Source organism: Pinus tabuliformis, chromosome 7 (genome assembly GCF_031772625.1).
Source record: "Pinus tabuliformis cultivar Carrire ecotype Pingquan chromosome 7, CPIR1, whole genome shotgun sequence".
Classification (NCBI taxonomy): domain Eukaryota; kingdom Viridiplantae; phylum Streptophyta; class Pinopsida; order Pinales; family Pinaceae; genus Pinus; species Pinus tabuliformis.
The window spans coordinates 582331106-582352712 of NC_142293.1; the positions used below are offsets into that span (position 1 = coordinate 582331106).

At 36.3% G+C, this 21607-nt stretch overlaps 1 pseudogene; it reads right to left on the reverse strand.

Moving 5' to 3' along the window:
* Positions 1-20136: 20136 nt before the first annotated feature.
* LOC149248764 (uncharacterized) lies at positions 20137-20872 on the reverse strand (annotated as a pseudogene).
* Positions 20873-21607: the final 735 nt, after the last annotated feature.

The following is a 21607-nucleotide window of genomic DNA, read 5'->3' on the forward strand; positions in this document are numbered from 1 at the left end:
AATTTCATGATAGTGAGAAACATAGAATTACACACAATCCAAAACAAAGTATTGTGAAGTAAAAACCATAAATAAAATTTCAAAATGCAAGCACACCAGGATATACTTTGATTATATTTTCATGAGAGAATAAATATATTTACAAACCAAAACAAAGGTTTGACCACTTCTAACTAAGTTACAAATGCAGATGGAAGCAAATGAATATCAGAGTTCTAAAAGTAATGAACCCATCCAACCTGTGACAAATCTATTGATTGTTAACTAAGTTAAAAATGCAGATGGAAGCAAATGAATATCAGAGTTCTACAACTAATGCACCCATCCAACCCATGAAAAATCTATTGATTGATTAACTATGTTACAAATGTAGATTACTTTACGATAAAAGAGACACATGGCTACAATAAAAAATATTAGTCCTTTTTCCTGAAAAATCACTGATCACTGCTCACTTCATGTTCACCACAATACATTGGTATCAAAGTAACATTGGAAATTCATGCATAAACATATTGTTAGCCCTACAACAATGGTATATCATAGGAACATTACTTCATTTGATCTGCACAGTTGCTTCAAGACTCATAACCCAGACTTGTATAAAGATCTTGCCAATAATTCTACGTATGAAGAAAAACATAAATTGGCATTCATTTACTACAACAAAAACAAAATCAATTAGACAAAGGTGTGCATTCTATCCTCAATTCACCAACCTCAACAACACTCTCAAATCACAAACCCTTGGTCATCAACAATTTCCAATCATAGCAACATACATTCTCATACTATCAAAATTCTTTCTCTTCTCAAACCTTGGTAGCAAAAGTAACTCAGATAAACCTATCCAATCCACTAATAATCCCTAACATCATCAATGTATAAGAAATGCTACAATATGAGGCTCATGCAAGCAATAAGTTCTCTACAATATGAAAAAATCTAGCAACATATTCTGGCAAATGTACTAATGAAACAACCTGGTCAATGCCATTCTCTACTTGGAAAATAACAATTTAGTTATAGCATCAAAACTTGAAGTAGTATACACTCTATCATAGAGAGCTCATATAAACCCTAGATAATTTGGCATCACACTCCCATATATTAAATGTTCAAGTATCATCTGACAGTAAAGGTAGAGGATAAAATTAAGACCACACAGGTCAAATAAAATGAATATCATGACAGTGAGAAACATAGAATTACACACAATCCAAAACAAATTATTGTGAAGTAAAAACCATAATTTTATTGAACGAAAAGACAATTTTCCCCTAAACTCAAACAAAAACAAAACCTTAAGCCTTCAAAACCTGCAAAACCCTCCAATGCAATAGGAGACTGATCGAATGTACTAATGAAACAATCAGGTCAATACCATTCTCTACTTGGAAAATAACAATTTAGTTATAGCATCAAACCTTGCAGTAGTATACACTATCATAGGGAGCTCATACAAACCCTAGATAATTTGGCATCACACTCCCATATATTCAATGTTCAACTATCATCTGACAGTAAAGGCAGAGGATAAAATGAAGACCACACAAGCCAAATAAAATGAATTTCATGACAGTGAGAAACATAGAATTACGCACAAACCACAACAAAGTATTTTGAAGTAAAAACCATAATTTCATTGAATGAAAAGAGAATTTTCCCCTAAATTCAAACAAACACAAAACCCTCCAGCAAGCCTTTACGAGTTTGTGGAGTAACTATCCTTCCAGCCTTAAGGAACTAGCCAGTAGTCAAGAGCTTTCTCTCCTTATAGGTCAATAGCTCCCCTATCCCGGTGGGTCTAGTCCTTAAGAGAGGGACCTCAAGAAGGTGAGGGCCCCGTAACCAATAAAATAGAGGACAAAAGGATGGAAAATGACCCTAATAAACCTAGAAAAAAGAAAGAATAAGATTCCACGATGACAGACATCACTTTTCTCACTTATTATAGCATGTAATTGAATTGTATATAATGAATAAAAACTCCTTGGTTAACAACCCTAGTTACGGAAATAGAAGATCCATTACCTGAATACCTTCCCCTAAATTCAAACAAACAAAAAACCCTAAACCTGCAAAACCTGCAAAACCCTCAAAACTCTAAACCTGCAAAACCTACAAAACCTTAAACCTGGAAAACCCTCCAATGCAATGGGAGACTGACCGAATGCAAAGCGACTGAAACTCCAAGAGAAAAAATCACAAAAATCCCAGCAGCAAGTCCAAGTGTTGAAAAACACAGAAGTTCAGGTGTTGAAAAACACAGTGGTTGTGGCTAGTAGGAAAATCATACCAGATAGTTGCGGAAGCCATGTCCAAGCATCCTTCATGTACAAATGTTCTCCAGACCTCGCCAGACCTTCTCTATACCTCACCAGATCTACAACCAAACTTGTAAAACATGAAAAAATTAGCAAATTATCCAATGGCATAAATATACAAAGACAATTTGAAAAAAAAAAACCATGAAAACCTGTAAATTTACCTTCAACCTCAAACTGGCTAGAAATTAGTGTTGGGTCCTTCCCAAACAATAGGCCGCTTGAATGAAACAACAACCAAGGTATCTGTAAACCCTCAGTTGTCTAGAACAAACATCAATAACTGCATATGTAAACCCCCGTCCCCACAGAGCATTTAACAACAGAAACAGAGTTAAACCCCCCTCGAAACGGGTAACACAACAAAACCCTAAACCCTGAACAACACTGACAGGAAGCATGAAACAACCATAGTAGAAACCCTATTCCGTTAACGAACGCATGCAAGAAAGCTAGTCAGGTTAGTAGGTCAACATTGGCGGACAAGGCGCACGGGTAATGGAGTCGTCCCGCACCATCATCGGCGAAGCAGTTCACCCACACATCGGACCCAAATAGAACAACACGGAGCAGAACACACATCGCAGCAAAGAGCTGAAAAGAAACAGGCAATGGCATTTAATTGCGATTTTTAATTGCTGCCACCCACCAAAACACGTGGTAGGTGTCAGACACCAGGGGTAGCTGTCCACACGCCCAATGATGACGTGGAGGGGAGGGCGCATAGGTAATGGTTTCCCTCCCCTATTGGTGGAGGAAAGGGGACAAATCATTTCGTTGAACTTTATGTTTGAGGGGCATGCTGGCTTTTGACACACAACTGGGGTTAAGGTCTTTATATGTTTTTTGGGATTCACAAATTTTCATCAACTGGTTTAATTTAGAACGCAGATTGGAACCACTTCTTATTTCTTTGCAATAGAAAACTAGAGCCCTTGGATTTTAGGATTTTGCATATTCATAGATGTCATAATAGGCTTGCAGATTCTTGTTCTAAGGAAGTTGTGCATTTGGATCTGGGTGTCTTGAGTGTAAAGGAGCTACTTGGGGAGTCTTTGATTACTTCCAAGGAGTTCTTGTTATTCTAGTTCTGTGTTTTTGAGATAATTGTGTCAATACTTTAGCAGATTGATATAATACTTTTGTATGCTTGATGCTCATTTTGTCACTGGTCAAATTTTTTATCAAGGATTACTTTGGATATTAACTTGTTTATGTATATTTTGATTTTATTATGAATAGCAAGTATATAATTTATCTATGTGAAAAAAACATTAAATTGAAAAATTCTAATAAAAAATTATGTTACTTATTTCCCTTAAAGGTTGGGACTATTCTAAGCAGGCTGAACCCTAACCCAAACCGGTTCATTACATAGAAAGACTCTTTCGTTTAGCAAAATGCCAAATTATTTATTTAACCTATATTATAAATCTAATTATGGATATGTTTTACACACTAGAAGAAACAAACTACTGTGCAATTATTTTCTTTATATTTTAATTTAAAGTATGTCAATATTTAATAATTTAGTGTTGGAATTCAGGACACGTTGCACCCATTATAACTTAAATCTTTAGCTTTCTAATAGTTCTTATAAGTGTTCCCTAGTGGTTGGTACCATTTGGTTGGGCCAAGGGAACTAACCTAGTCCACAGATATTTAAGTTCTGTAATATTGTTTTAAATAATTAATCCTATAAGAAAGCTAATGACTAGCCATTCCTCCTAAAACACACTAGCTCATTCAGATTTTGGTTCACATCATTTTTGATATTTCCATAGAAACATTTACAAAAATAATTCATATAAAACATTTACAAAAACCATTTCAAATAGAATAAAGACAACATATCATAGATAAAAAATCATAACACTTATCTCTTTTTAACCATCTATACTAGCCACAAAACACTAGGAAAGAGAATTCTCCACCCAACCAATGAGTACAATAAACTCCCCCTGTGCTAGTTTCACTTCCAGAAAAGTTATTTGAACAATGGCCATAACAGGTCCAACCCTAGAAATCCTCTGACCCCACCCCATCCAGTCTCAGGGATAAAACTGAGCACACGAGCTTCATTTTGCATTCCACTAGCCAACCAGCTCAAGAATCCCTTACTTGGCAGTGTCTTGCCTCCCTCAATAGTGTCCTGTCTGAGAGTCACAAGCTTACATCTTCGTTCTCCTCTCTTGGACCTCCTCCAACTAGGTACCAATTTCACAGCGTTGCCTCAAGTTTTCTTCCCTCTCACCCTCTTGGATCCCTTTTCCCAACTGTGAATATTTATCTCTAGGGAGAGGAATAAATGGCTTCTATCTGTATGGTAAATGGAACTCTCATTTAGCACTTTTTCCCTTAATCTTATGGTTAATCGTAAACCATATTTATTAATTAAATTTAGAAAGATAATAATTTATGTTTATCACTTATTCATAATGAGGCCTTCATCATGGCCTACCTTTTGTCGAGTAACTTAGTAAATTAAAATATTTACTATTAGTTGTGGGGCATTACATCTCCCCTCACTTTAGTGAAACACCATCCTTGGTGTTCCCTAACCCTCAAAATAGGTTGGAATATGCCTCAGGCATAAAATACTCATCCTCCCAGTTAGCTTTTTTCAGTCAAAGTGCTTCCTCCACACTTTAACGTGGATGGTTGCTTATTTCTAAATCATAATTTCTATCTGATTGAGAATGCGTAGAGGTTCAGCTAAGTATACTTTGTCCACTTCGATCTAAATCTACGATCATTATGGTTGTCATTAGTTTCCATCAATCCTTGTTTAAGAATGTATATATATCACTTCAAACTTTATTGCAAACATCATCAATTACTATTTATGTACCCAACAAGGGTCATCAACATGCATCACAACACAATCAAGGGTTAGCAACATGCACTCAATAAAATTTAGTAGCATCATTATAAGCTCATAAAAAATAACAATAAATACTATTTAATTACCCAATGTCTATGCCGATTGACAAGAACCTCACCATATGGTCCCATTGTAACTTTCAAACCATGGAAGTACCAATTTATATTAAAAATTTCATGGTAATGTTAAAAATTTAAGTAAAAGGATGAAAATGAATATTAAGGAGAATGTCACTTTTACCATGAATAGCATATCAATACTAGGGCCTAGACTTGATCATTAAGCTGCCCCACTCAAAAATTTTTTGTTTCTTTCATCAAAAATTGCATTTCAAACATTACAGAAAAAAAAAATTGCAAAAAAGGTAAAATGCTCCCGAAAAATAAGGGAGCGAAATTTTTTTAGGGAGTGCGCTCCTGAAATCACTCCCATTTCGGGAGCGATTCGGGAGTGCGCTCTCGACCCGCTCCTGATCGCTCCCGTCCGGAGCGCAGATTGGGAGCAGGATTGGGTGGGGGGGGGCGCTCCCCCGCAACTATGGTTTGCTCCCCTGGGCACCAAACATATCAATTCTTGTAAGTAAGGGTACCCCAACCATAATTCAATTAGCATGTTGATAACTAAACATACATAATAGAATTCATTTCAATATGCTCATGACAAGATTCTTCACTTCTCTTTTTCTTTGCTTTATAATATAGAAATTTATTTGGTTTCTCATTTATTGATTATTTCCAACTCTTAATTGGTGATTTATACCCTCAATTATGCACCATTTTAAAACACCATGGTGGATATGAACTGGGGTTATTTACCTAGCTACACATGTAACTTAGGATTTGATTTAGTTAAGGTGTATAACTTTATCCCATAAGTAGGGTTTCCATATTTCAAATTCTTATTTTCTATGACACACAACACAATTTGTTATTATTTTCCCATAAACAAGCCACAATGTTGAACCTTTTATCTTTGATACACTTGTAACATCTCTCAACCCATAACAATAATTTAAAAAAAAATAAATTACGTACTAGGTTTTACTAGTTTTAAATTCTTCTTTTTCATTTATTGGACTTATAATATAATATACAATTCTCTTTTAATTAAATTCACATGTATGGTCTACACTTACTACACTCGGCCTCTCATTCCATTGCAATTATTTATTTTGTTACAAAGTTTAGAACTTAGTTTCTTTCTTTCATGTTTGATTGAGAGCATTATGACCAACCCTGCCATTCGACATTTGGTAAGATTTTGGTATGTTTATTGTATTGATTTGATTATATACAATTCCCACTGAACTACGTCAAGATTAATATAACCCCAAACCCTTGATCCCAATGCCATGTTAACTCATAGAATTCTCTTGAAGTGTTAGCTACCAAGCACCCTTCTAAGGTACAATTGTTAAGTGTGGAGGCTTGTTGCATTGACAACATATCTGAGTTTCGTATGAATTAGGTTTTGAATCGATGAATCAAAATTAAGGTAATCGATTATGGGTAACTACCCAAGTTTCTGTCACTCTACCGACCTTATTTGCATTGTTCCTATTCTGAGAAAAGAGCTTTGCAGCCTCCATGACAACCTTGGTTCCCTATTCACCCTAATGTTGTAATTTTTTATGTTGAACGAATCGCCAGAACCAAGAGGCATGTGGCCGACCTGGAGAGGTATAATCAGTTGAAAACCCTAATTTTATTACTTACATATTCTATCATTAAGCATGGTTCTAAGTTTTATTATGTTCATTGGGTTGTGGTATATCTTCTCCCTGGGGTAATGTTCTTAATTCCTTTATTTCTTGTCAAGGTTTTGTGAGCACCAGGGTTCTTCGTGTGAATGGTTTTCACAATGGATATTTGCAAGATCAAAGGTACTCCCCTTTAAAGTTACCTTTACAATATCTTGAGTAATTCCTAAAATCTGAAAGGCTAATATCCATTCACTCTACAAAGTTAACAATGTTAACTTTGAAATGGGAACTATAAACTCAAAATGAGAACTCTGGCCAAAAAACCCCATAAAAACATCAAAACTAATGCTAAAAAGAAAAAGTATTGATGCTCGAATAACACTTTTTTTTTCTAGGGTAAATTTTCAACATGTTTTAAAAATGGCAGTGAAAACCAATTTTTTTTTGCAAAAATTGTCCAAAAAACACCCTCAAATCAAAAGTGTTGATGTTTGAATAACACTTTTTTTTCAATGGTAAATTTTGTGCAAAAAACACCCTAAAAACGAAAAGTGTTGACGCTCGGATAACATTTTTTTTTTCAAGGGTAAAATTTCAACATTTCGAAATAATGGCGTAAAATATTTTATCATGGCTCCGAAAAACATTAAAATTTCAAAAGAATAATGAAAACATAAAATAAAATTAAAAAAAAAAAAGAAAAAAAAGAAAAAGAAGTTAAAAAAATAACAAAACATAAATTAAATTATATACTAAAAAAAACATTAAAAAAAAAACAAAAAGAAACAAAACAAAAGAATAATGAAATATATAAAAAAAGACAAAAAAAAATGAAACATCAAAAAAAAATCAATCATAAAGACATTAAAAAAAACAAAATTAACATATAGAAGATAAGAATTAGAAAACTAAAAAGAAACCTAAAAATTATAAACAAATAAATAGTAAGAAAAACAGTTTAAAAAAAAATGGAAATATATATATATATCTTGGCAAAAGAAAAAAGAAAAAAAGAAAAACTATGGAAAAGAAAAGAGAAAATTGAATTAACTATAAAATTAAGTAGGTAAAAATAGAAAAATTAAAAAAAATTAAGAAAAAAAATGAAAATTAAAAACAAACTAGATTAAAAAAAGAAATGGAAAATTAAAAAAAAATAAAATAAAATTTAAAACTACTAAAATGAAGATTAAAATATTGATTACTTAAAACAACAAATATAAAAATATATATAAAAAAGACAAAAAACCAAAAATGTAAAATATATATATATATATTGTTAAATTGAGACTTCTGTGATCCATAACAGTTGTAAGAAGAGCTTCGGCGTAAATCACATATAGAAAGATCTTTGTTGGCGCATTTCGAACCAACAAGTATGGCTCATCATCAGGACAAGTTGAAGAAACAGATCCAGCTTTGCATGTTAAATAGTCTGAGTAGGGCCTCCAATAGCTATCTAGATCAATGGCTAGATTTGACCAAGGGACAGTCAAAAAGTCAAATTTATTATTTAGAGGAAGATAGTTAATGACCATACCTATAAATATATAGAAGAAATGATATTAGAAGGGGGTTACATTATTAATTTAATAATTAAAAAAATTTATTAAATGGGAAATAGTTATAATGGAGACCTAAATTTTATATACCTAAGGTAAATGTAAGTTGATAGTTAAATAAAATAAATAATAAGAATAGGCAATTAAATAAATAACAATAATAAATATTCGTTAGTAGATAAATAAATAGATTAAATATATATGAAATAGTTACGAAAGAAATAATAAAAACATAAATAAAAATGATAATAATACTAATATATATTCATTAATATATAAATTGTAAAATAACAACAATAACAATATACTAGTTACGAAAAAATAGATAGTAATAACAATAATAATATAATTAAATAAATTCCCCGGATGCGGGTGCCACCATGCAAGACCTGGTAAGGCCACTTGCCACGGTAGACAGGACATGCGACGGACGGAGGGCATTAAGGCTCCTCGCCGCCACCTCCCATCGACCAGCAACGCAGCACTCGAGCCTTAATGAAGGTGCAGGTACCACAGAGGAGGAGGATGGCCGCATTCAATGCGGGGACATTCCGGAAGAATGAAGAGGTTGTTAAATTTGTCGATTGGGATGCAGATGAAGCCCACTGCGATGGTGTTCCTGCTCTGCAACCTGAGATTTCTGGAGTCATTGTGGAATTGGGGGAGGCTGGCCGACTGCTGGTCCTCCCTGGTTCATGCCTACAGTCATTTGTTTGTCACAGTGAGCCGAATTGGGTGGAAGCTTCGTCTGAGGAAGCGGAATTTGGAAGAATGGCCCGTGAACGAATGCCATGTCGCCGGGGTAGAGGCTCAGGGAGAGCCAGATCCGCTCGAGGGCCTGCAGCCGACCTACACCACCATTGCTGCTGTGTTTATTGTCACCGACGAGGAGGAGCACCTCAGGTGCAGCCGAGTCAATATGTGGAAGCGGGAGGGTCCAGCAATGGAGAGCAATCTCTACCTGCATTCGGCTCTGTCATCTTCTCACTGCGCAATCCCAGAGAAAATTTGGGCATCAATGCTCATATTTCAGTATTGTTTACCAGAATCACGGACGAAAATGAAGCCGGCCTGCCTCGGCCACCTGCAATAGAGAATCCCTCGGACATTGAAGAGAGACTTCACTCGGCGCGAGAAGGAAAACTGCCTCTGGCTATGGAGGAAGAATGTCGGCTCGTGGATAAAGGTAAAAGGCCTTTGGGGGAGGCCTCAAGCTCACGGGAGGCGGAATTGCGGGAGAAAGAACCTGATCTGCCGGCCTTCATGGACGGCCTACCAGAAGGACATGGCTGGGCGTGGATTCGGGAAGCCAAACCAGGGGAGGACGAGCCAGAGGATGATGAGCAAGAGGGCTAAGCCCAGGTGGCTCTCATGCATGCAGTCTGGACGCGTGTGGGATCGTGGTCGGTTCTCTATCCTGTGGGATCGTGGTCGGTTCTCTCTCCTGTGGAATCATGGTCGGTTCTCTCTCCTGCTGTCTTTAGTCGTTCTAGTTTGCTTTTTTCTGTTATATGCTGGGTCTCGGTCATATGTATCTTCTGCTGTTTCTGGGTCACTCTTCCGTTATGGAATGGAGTTTTGTTTGGTTTGGGCTATCTCCACAAGCCCTGGTTCTATGTGACAATCTCTGCCCCTGCGTGGGCTTCACAGAGTTGCCTTTTGTCTTTTTACTGGCGGTTGTAAGGCGCAATCTAGGTACCTTCAGGTGTGCTTCTCAGAAATGTAATGGGTTGGGGGGCTATGCTACAGCTGCCATGGAGCCACATGAGCAGCAAGACATATCGCATGTAATTTTCAGCTGTAAATATTAATACATAGTAGTTAATGTTGCTTAGAAAAAATATAATTAAATAAATTAAAATATAAAATAATATAAATTAGTTACGAAAGAAATAGTAAAATACATAAAAATGATAGTAATACTATTATATATTCGTTAATAACTATATAAAATAATAACAACATATAAAGGTTAGTTCCGGAAGAAAAAATAAATAAATAAAATAATAATAATAATAATAATAATAATAATATGTTTTCCTGACGATGAGCCACACTTGCTGGTTCGAAACGCGTCGACAAAGATCTTTATATGTATATATATATATATATATATATATATATATATATATATATATATATATATATATATATCATAAACCATAAGAGAATTTGGAAAAAAGAGCAAAACTTAAATATAAAATTAAGTAAGAAAGAAAAAAACCATGAACAAAAACTAGAAAAAATAAATAAATAAATAAATAAATTTAAAACAAACTAGATTAAAAAAAATAGAAAATTAACAAAAAAAAATTAAAAAAATAGTAAAAATAATATTAAAAACATTTAAAAAAAAAACTAAAAAAATAAAAATAAACTCAAATTATAAGAAAAAAACCAACAAAAATATGAAAATTTTAAAACTAGCAATTGTCCCAAAAGGTACAAAGAGAGGCCGATAGGATTATTAAATTGGAATTGTTGAATTTTTCTAGAAGAGTTAATTGGTTTGTGGAAAACCTTGTTTTCTTGGACTGGATCATTGTGCAATTACTTTTCTTTAGATGTTTTGTTTATATCTATATTACAAGGAACACATTGAATGTCTTATTTCATTTTAAAGTTAATTACCCAAAATCAAGAAACCTCTATAGATGGCCAAGCATATACAAAGCTTGCTAGTGACCAAGGCAATAACCACCATGACTATCCCCTACCAATATATTTCATTGAAAACCATAATTGTATATTGCATTTAGAAAGTCAAAACATAGTATTAGAAAACATGTTGATATATTGCTATTAAAAAGTTAATTCCATTAGAAACCATGATATTATTATTATATTTTATAAAGAATAATATACATATATAGAATGATACTACATTGAAAACCATAATTGTATAGTGAGATTAGAAAGTCAAAATATAATATTCGAAACCATGCTAAATATGACATCACTGTTCTTTATTAAATTTGGTTTGTGATAGTGTATTCATTTGAGCATAATGCTCATAAGCATAAGCTAAATAAAATTAGGTAACGAGGATGCACATAAGCATAATGCCAAAGCCTATCATGTGAATGCTTTAAAACTCTATGGGTTTGGCCTAGCAACCCCAAGACACCTACACTTCTATTTGGGGTCTGAGCTGTCAGGCCAGGAGTAACTCCAGTTTGGTAGAAAACTGATTCGATTTATTTCATTAGGTAGCTATTGTTATATACAAAGGATGTGACTGCTCAGTTCATCTCCTGATGAATGTTCACATTCCTAATTTAACTATTTACACAAATTCACCCAATCGCAGAGGATTAGGTGTCAACATTCCCCCCCTTAATCTGAAGGGATGTTGGTGAGTCCAAGCATCGTTCTGAATCTTTCAAGTTTTTCTCTTCCAAGTGCTTTGGTGAAGGTGTATGAAATTTGCTCATTTGTGGAACAATGACGGAGATGTATTGTTTTGGCCTCAACATGATGTCGGATCAGATGATATTTAGTATTGATGTGCTTTGTACGATCATGGAACTTTGGGTTCTTGGCCAAATTTATTGCAGAGGTGTTGTCAATCATGAGTGGAGTTGATTGTACTTGTTTTACCTACAAATCTTCAAGAATTTTCCTGAGCCACACAATTTCTTTTGTTGCTTCAGCTGCTGCCACGTATTCTGCTTCTGTTGTGGAATCTGCTGGAACTAATTGTTTGCGTGATCTCCATGAGATAGCTCCTGATCCAAGACTCATAGCATATCCTGAAGTAGATACCCCAGTTTCTTTGTCTCCATCGAAGTCTGAATCAGAGTATCCGATCAAACTGAAGTCATCCACCTGTGTGTACTTGATTCCAAAGTCTTGAGTTCCCTTCAAGTACTTTAGAACTCTTTTTGCAGCAGACCAATGTCTCTCACAAGGCTTTTGCATAAACCTGGAGAGGATTCCAACAGCAAATGAAATGTCTGGTCTGGTAGTAGTAAGGTAGTTGAGACTTCCTACAAGCTGTCTATACTTTGTTGCATCCTCAAATTCCTTTCCTTCAATAGATGTGAGCTTTAAGTTTTGTTCCATTGGAGTAGAAAGAGGATTGCACTCTGTCATGCCAAATCTGTTTAACAAATCTCCAATGTATTTCTTTTGAGAAAGAAATATGGATTTTGGATGTTGGGTTACTTCAATGCCAAGATAGTAATGAACATAGCCCAAATCAATCATTTCAAAACTTTTCCCCAATTCCTTCTTTATGGATGCAATGTAGCTTTCATTGTTCCCTATCATTAAAAGATCATCTACATATACCACAAGATATACAACTGTTTTGCCAACTTTCTTGACAAATAAAGTTGCATCATCAAGATCAAAATGATTGAAGTTGAGTTTCAGAAGATGCTCAGTTAGTTTTTCATACCAGGCTCGCGGTGCTTGTTTGAGGCCATACAAGGACTTCACAAGTTTGCATACTTTATGTTCATGTCCTTTCATAGCAAATCCTTCAGGCTGGGACATGAAAACATTCTCTTTTAGATCTCCATTCAAGAAAGCAGTTTTTACATCCATTTGATGGACTTTCCAACCGTTCTGAGCTGCTAGTGCAAAGAATGTCCGGATGGTGGCCCATTTTGCTGTGGGGGCAAAAGTCTCCTCGTAATCGACCCCTTCTTTCTGTGTAAAACCTTTTGCCACAAGCCTAGCTTTGTGCTTATCAAGTCAGCCATCAGCTTTGTACTTGTTCTTGTAGACCCACTTGCAGCGAATTGGTTTGGTTCCAAATGGAGGATCAACCAGCTTCCAAGTGCCATTCTTTATGAGGGCATCATACTCCTTTTGCATCGCTTCTTTCCATTCATCATGAGAAGCAGCTTCTTTGAAGGAAGTTGGTTCAAAATCTGTAGACAAGTTCAATTCACAATCATAAGTAACATCCATATCAATAGGTGAATTAGAGTCATCTACATCACCTTCATTTTGTCGGTTTGAATTTCTGGTTCCTGTTTTTCCAATTTCATCAGGATGAACACTTTCAAGTGTCTTTGTCAGCCACTTTGGGGGACCTTTCTGAGATGGTCCAGGCTGCTCTGTTGATTGAGTTGGGACTGAATCAAGATTGAGTCTCCGAATTCTATCAATTACATCACCTAAAGCATCATCCGTTGTTGGAGTTTCATGCAGGGGAGATTGTTCTTCAGAAGAAGATTCCACATGTTGATCTAGTATAGGAATCCCCCCTTCAAGATGTGGAATCTGATTATCAAATTCTTGAAAGGATTTGGTTTTTGCGAATCTATCCAAGTGATCAAGTTGCCACTCAACAACATTGTCAGATTTGGATGATTCAAGAAAAATTACATCTCTAGATACAACAAACTTTTTATTTCCTTCATCATAGAGGCAGTATGCTTTGGAGGTGTTTGAATACCCCAGGAAGATACACTTACGACTTCTAGCACCAAGTTTGTTTCTATGTACCTTTGGTATCAAAGCATAATAGGTGGAACCAAAGACCCTGAGATGTTTCACTGAAGGAACATGTCCATACCACAATTCATAAGGATTATTGTTTCTTATAGCATTAGATGGACATCTATTCTTTATATATGCAGCGCATAGAACAGCATCAGCCCAAAACATTATCTTTACATTTTTGAAGAAAAGCATGGATCGTACCATATTCAAGATTGTTCTATTCATTCTTTCAGCTACACCATTCTGTTGGGGATTATAAGGCACAGTTGTTTGATGTTTGATCCCATGTTGGCGAAGATAGTTTTCAAATTCATTTGATGTATATTCTTTTCCATTATCAATGCGAATAGACCCAATATGAGATTGTGCATCATTTTCAATCCATTTATGAAAATTCTTGAATGTTTGAAAAGCATCAGATTTGTTCTTCAATAAATAAACCCAACACATTCTGGTGTAATCATCAATAAATGTCATGATATATTTATTTCCATTTGCAGAAGGAACAGGCATTGGACCACATAAATCTAAATGAATGAGTTCAAGCTTCCTATGTGCTCTTGAATGCGAATCATGAAAATACTGTTTGCTATGCTTTCCTACAATGCAAGCATCACATTGCTTATGTTTCCTAGGAATTGTAGGCAAACCAGCAACACCATTTTTCTTCAATAAGCGGAGACTATCATAGTTTAAATGTCCAAATCTAGCATGCCATAATAAACTTTATTGAAGTGTACATTCTTCATGATGAGTAATATATGAGAAATGTTATGCATGAGTAGAGGTTCCTTGCAGTTTGAGAAGCCTTTCTTCTTCTATTCCCCTCATGACAAGTGAGTGGTCAGATGCTTTTCTTACCTCAAGCTTGCCATCAAACATATGAATGGAGTGACCTTGCTGGCGGATGTGGACCAAGGACAACAAGTTTCTTTTGAGCTGTGGGAGATATAGAACATGATCCAGAAGAAAGTCTGGAAGACCAGGCAATTTAAGCCTGATTGTGCCAAGCCCTGATGGCTTGATTTTTGATTGATCTGCAAAGTATACTACTCCATCAACATTGTCAGTGAAATCTTCAAAAAAATCTTTTCTATGAGTCATGTGACAGGTTGCTCCTGAATCAAGCAACCAATCATTTTTCCAAGAAGCAAGTGAAGCATTAAACAAATCTTCATTTACTCCAATGTTACATTGTGCCTCAATATAGTGAGCGGATTCAGGTGCTTTACCTTTGTCTGTATCATCCGTTTTACCTTTCTGCTAGTTTCTTTTCTGCTCAATTTTGTCCCATGGTAGCTTGCATGTAGAAGCATCATGTGATCCATTTCTTTTGCAGCGAATGCAATGCAGATCTGATTTTTCTCATTGAGAATGTCTGCCCCCCTTGCTTCTGAAATATCTTCCTCTTCCTCTTCGTCCACCTCTTCCTCTTCATCCACCTCTTCCTCTTGTAGAATCTTGAGTAGGATGCTTTTCTTTATGAGCAAGGCACACAGTTTCTTCAGAAGATTCAGGGGTTGTCTTCTTTCCAAAAGCTTTCTCTCTTTCAGCAAACTTTTTCACAAGAGAGTCAAAGGTTATATCTTTGAGATTTCCATTTGCTTGCAAAGACTCAAGATAATTGGAGTAAGTAGGATAGAGTGCCTTGAGAAAAGCAATAAGAGGGATATCCAGCTCAACCTTAGTGGAATTGATATCATGCATTATAGACTTTACTTCAGATGCAAGAGAAAGAGGATCATTATTTTTCAGTTCAAGAGTGAAGAGTTTAATCATGAGCTGAACAACTTCAAGTGCAGAATGTGAGTCATAGAGTTCTTTCAGCTTTTGTAAGGCTTCAAAGGCAGTTGAATATGATGAAATATGGCGACTCACCTCTTCATTTACAGATGCTACGATTAATGCATAGGCTTTGCTGTTCTTGTTTTCCCAAATGACGAGCTCTTTGTCTGAGGTAGGTTGTACTGCGTCTTTGTCTCCTTCTCTGACACACACTCCTTTCCACAGCTCATTGAAGATTAGGGTGTGTTTTATCATTCGAGACCATTCAGGATAGTTCTCCTTGCCAGTGAGAACTATTCCTACCATGGAGATGATTGAATGCATTCTGTAAGAAAAGAAATTACTTCTGCTGATAGAAAACAATATATATGTTATACCTTCCACTTCTCAAGCATATAACATATTGCCAAAAAAAAACTTAATAAAATTTCATTCCACGCTCACCGCACCAATGTTTTTACATGAAACAGCAGCATTTGAAAATGTATTTGACACCATTCACCATACAACAATTTCACACCTCTGTCATTCAATATATTGACCAGACTTTAAAAGAAAGAAGTATGGCAACATATTATTCAATCCAAAGAGAATATTTCGACCAATTTTTTTTAAAAGGGAGTATCGCAACTTAGTCCTCCAGCGCAGCAAAAAATTATTCAAGGCTGCTAAAACCGCTGTGTCGAATGTAGTATTGAGGCAGCGATGAAACTTGGGCCTGAAACTGGTCACACCTCACGAACCAACAGTCGGACCAGAGGCATTTGCTTCCACTCAAATCACATCCAGCGCTTCAATCATCCACATCAACCAAATCATCTCTCAGAAAATCCTACAATGTTTCAATCCTCTCAAACCGAAGGCGGATTACGAGTGTGCATTCTCAGATCGCTGCATTCCGAGCCGTGGACTTCCATGTGGATTGATTACAGATGTCAATGATTGCAAATGACTCGACTAGGAGTGGGCTCAGTCATGTGGACTCCAGCAGAAATATGACATTGACCAGTTTTCATGGAGGAGCAAAGATACGCTCATCAAAAAATACAGGGAAATGCTCATCTAAAAACAATGCACAGAGCTTTGGATACCAATTGACAGTCTTAGAAAATTGAGGCAATAACTGATTGGGACAGAAAAATAGCAGAGAACGCAGGAGTTATCTCAGATTTGCGACTGGCCTTCACAATAAATATTTCTTTTATAAATGTTGACATTTAGATGTTAACAGATACACCTACTTCCGGTGGGTGATGAATACATAAATGTCTATGAAATTTAGCTATGACTCATCCAAACCAGGTCTGAAATCACCAACAATCGGATAGACTCTATCTGCGTTCAAACGAAAAAGAATGCGGCATTCTCAACAACACACTCCAACAGCACATCTCCACGTATCTCAGGTATTATCACCACAATAGCCAAGCATATCAGATTTATTAACAAAACATGAGCAGGCATATCATGCTGTCTCAAATATGCAGTGCGCAGTGTTAATATCTCTCAAGCGTATTAACAACAGCAGTGTTTTTATTGAAAAAGAAACTATATGCGTAACAACATTCAAATATATGAAATTTCCATCGTTCAAGCATATGAGACTGATACCATGTCCAGCGTTCAAACAGTGTTCAATTATTACTATGACCATCACCTTAATACCTAATCCAGCGCAGAGATACCATGTCAGGCAGAGAGCGCAGGTATAAGGGCAGCGCAAATGTTCCCATGTCAGATGAATGTCAGACAGAGAGCATAGGGATGGCAGACAGAAGCAGGTAATCAGTTACTGAATTATATGGGGAGCAGTGGAGCAGACTAGGAGTTACAAGGACATAAAGGCTAAAAAAAGGAGCTGGCTCTGATACCATGTCAGGCCAGGAGTAACTCCAGTTTGGCAGAAAACTGATTCGATTTATTTCATTAGGTAGCTATTGTTATATACAAAGGATGTGACTGCTCAGTTCATCTCCTGATGAATGTTCACATTCCTAATTTAACTATTTACACAAATTCACCCAATCGCAGAGGATTAGCTGTCAACATGAGCAAATGGACAGACATTAGCAAAGCAAATCCGAGCGCTAAGCATAGGCAATTTCAGAAATGTGTGCCTGATTTCGAGCAGTCGATGTAGCATCTAGCCTCTTAGCGAACAGCTAACGAATGTTAACTATTTGGGCTAACCCCAAGACCAATGAAGTCAATGTCACATGGTTCCGGTTCAAGTTTGGGTTCGGTAATGATTAGGTTTAGTTTGAGTTCGAATTTTTTGATGAGATTTGTTTAAGTTCGTGTGTGTAGATATATATAAAAATAAAATGAATTATAAGATTAAATAGTAAGAAATCAACATTAGTAAACATCAAAAATGTTATCATGGACATGGAAACTGCAAGGATAAATTACAAGCTTGAGTTGTGACATGAAGTTATGAGTTTTGATCTATGGACTTGGTCAATGGCTATGAGGTTCGATGAAGTTGGCAGAACCTCACATTTTTTTTAAGGTTCGCCAAAATTCGAACCTCAAGATTAAAGTTCGATGAACCTTGTGACATAGAATGAAGTGATAAGGACATAAAGAGTCTCTGGTCCTACCCAATGGTACCCACACCCCATAGCAACCTATGTTGCAGTAATCAAATGTGCTTCATGAAGTATCCTGTGGGTGGGCCTGAAACGATTGTTGTCCAAAGGTGAGATTAGAACGGCGATGGAGTGGGTATAAGCTATGAACAGTTCTTGTCCTATGGATGCAGAAAGGCAAAGGCATTGAATGCAAGCAAGGTAGAGAGTAGGTAGGGTAGCAAGTAGCAACCCCTTAACAACTGTGGGAAATGCACACGGTTAAGACATAATTGTAAACTTTATATGTAATTTATACATTGTTGTAGCTACCCGCTGCTGAAAGGCACCCGAAGGTGCTCAAAGGAGGAGGGTCTGCACACCAGCAAAGCTGGGAGGTTCCCCTGATAGATATCTGCGTATACCATGGATGTTTTAAAATTGATGGGGAAGTAGACTCAGTTGGCATTCCTATTCTGGGATATTGCTGCAATGGACATGTTCTGTTCTCATACAATATTGGACAGGTATTCGTAAACTGCAACAAGAAACAGAGGAGATCAACGCACCTCTATCACCAATCTAGACTTCCATTCTGCTGTGAGAGGCAACAATGTGTTCGTCGCAGTAACCATCTGGGAAATAACTTTGAAAATATCTCGGTCTCCATGTTCAGTTACTTCAACTGCATTGGTTGAATTTAGATTAAGTTCAATTAAGTAATCCATAGGGTTTGCTTGGTTTAAACCCTAAAAGCTAGGTGAATTTTCATGTTATAAGATAATGGCTAAAGTTGTACAGGGCTTTACACTTGCTTATTAGCATCTTATAAGCATTGAGAGAGAATACTAACTTTGGCATTAATAGAGAATACTAACCTTGTAACAGAGAATAAACTGCCGACAAAACTTTGAAAACTGGTGGCGACAAAAGAGCTGGAAACTCCGTTGCAGTGGCTTTAGCTCCTGTATGTAAAAATTCAACCCATCAAAAAATACAGAAAATGGCGAGGAAGTAGAAACTAATTGAAGACGTAACTATCATGAATACCAACTCATTGTGAAGGCATTGTTTGTTGATAAGTTGGCCCATCAATTCTCCATATTCTCCTCTACCAAAGCTCTCAGCGCTCTCTTTCAATCTCAGTTATCAATTACATGAATACCAACTCACTGTGAAGGCACAGTTTGTTGATAAGTTGGCTCATCAATTCTCCATATTCTCCTCTGCCAAAGCTCTCAGCTCTCTCTTTCAATCTCAGTTATCATAGATTCACAATCTCAGTTAGCACAGATTCACAGACACATGACATAAACATCCACACATATACACAACACACATTACAAAAAAGCAAATATAACAGTACATGGGTAGGTAGTACATCAGTGGGGATATGAATGATAAAGAGTATATTTAAAAACCTTATTTAAAAAACATAAATGTAAATGGATTTCTTTTTTAAGATACTAATATTTTGGAATCTATTTGTCTCAAACTGTGTGTTTACATTTCTTCCATAATAATCGCTAAATGTGAAGCTTATTATATATGCTTTGTCCCTATCCAAAAAGGATGAGTCAATCTGAGACCATCCATTCAAACACAGAACAGCAAGGCAAATATGCATCCTGTCATGAGCTATATGGGTAACATTCATCAGAGAATCTACCAAGGCTATATGCTAGGTAGACCTTGCACTTTCTCCATAATGTTTTAATTTGGATTGTCGAAATGCAACTACACAACCTCCCTCAACAATCTAACATCTTAGAATACAAACTCTGCCTGACATATAACCTTTGGCTAAGACTTCAATTATGCATTCATTTCCATTTTATTTCTTTGCTTTTCACATTTGAAGCACCTTCACTTGTTGTTGCAACTGCTCCAGTAATCCCTCCTAGGCCCACTGCTTAAGACAACCCTTAGCATCAACGTACTCCAACGACATACAATGTTGGATACCTGGCAGCCCTTCTAACTCGGAGCACCCATGAACATTTAATACCCGAAGCTTTGTCAGTTCGGCCAATCCCCGTATGCTCTTCAGCTTCGCACAATCATATGCCTGCAACTCTTTCAAAGATACCAACGTTTCAATACCTGGCAGCTCCTCTACATTTTTGCACCGACTAATGTCCAGCACTTGAAGTTTTGGAAGACCAGAAAGCCCTGCTATTTTCCTCAAGTTAGAGCAATTAGTCAATTCCAGTTTTATCAGAGTCTTTGGCAATGTTCCAACCTCCACCAGATGATTACAAAACCTGAGGGAGACATATTTAAGGATGGGGCAGACACCTGTGGCAAATGATACCTCTGATAATTTCGTGTTATAAACTTCTAAGACTTGCAGCCGAGGCATGCAGTTGTCATTGGGAGATTCTAAATTATTCAATGTTTGCAACCGGCAATTCAATACTCTCAACTCAGTCAACTGAGTCAACAGTCGAATAGTCACCGGCAAATGTTTCAATTCACTGCAATTCTCGAGCCTCAATTCCTTTAAGATCTTCAAGTGACCAAGTGAAAGTGGTAGACTGTCCAGTGAAGGGCTCCCTATTTCCAGAACTTCTAAATCGCCCAAGTCTCCAATTTCATTTGGAAATTATTTTATGTTTGTGTTGAAAATGCAACAAGATGATGGAGCTTAGTGAAAAGAAGTCGCCTTCACTAAGTGGGACCTCAAGCTATTTTTGGCGCAAAGTCTTTTTTTAGACTATGTCTATTTTAGACATATGGATCACGGTCTATGAGTTGCAGGATGCTATTTATGGATGATTGGTCATGTTGGTAAAAATAGATGGACCTCTATTTTTAGACATATGGGCGGAGTCTATTTTTAGACTGCCAGTCAAAAAATAGAACAGTCGAATATTATTAGCTCTTAATAATATTTGGACTATAAACATTATCTTGTCCTCTTGCACCACTTCAGTTCGAGCTACAGATGTGGCACATGCAACTGCCAGAAGTAAATACGGTTTTCCTATGGGTTAGTTGAGATATTGCATGATGGACTTCAGTTAGAACTCAAGTGATTAAGTTTGGTGGAGTTGATTGAGGAGTTGATGGAGTTGTGTTCAGTTTGACTTAGTTGAACTAGTTGTATTTACTCTAACTGCCAAATACACTAGTGATGAGTGATGTGAATTAATTATTAACTAATTCACTAATTATTAACTCATAAATCAACTAAAGAATACATCAGTTAACTCAGTGCATGGACAGTTCAGTGGAGACAAGTGTTAGAGGTGGGTGAAAGGGTGAGACTACTATCAGTTGTGACTATAGCTGTGCATGAGATTTGCACAATCATTGAT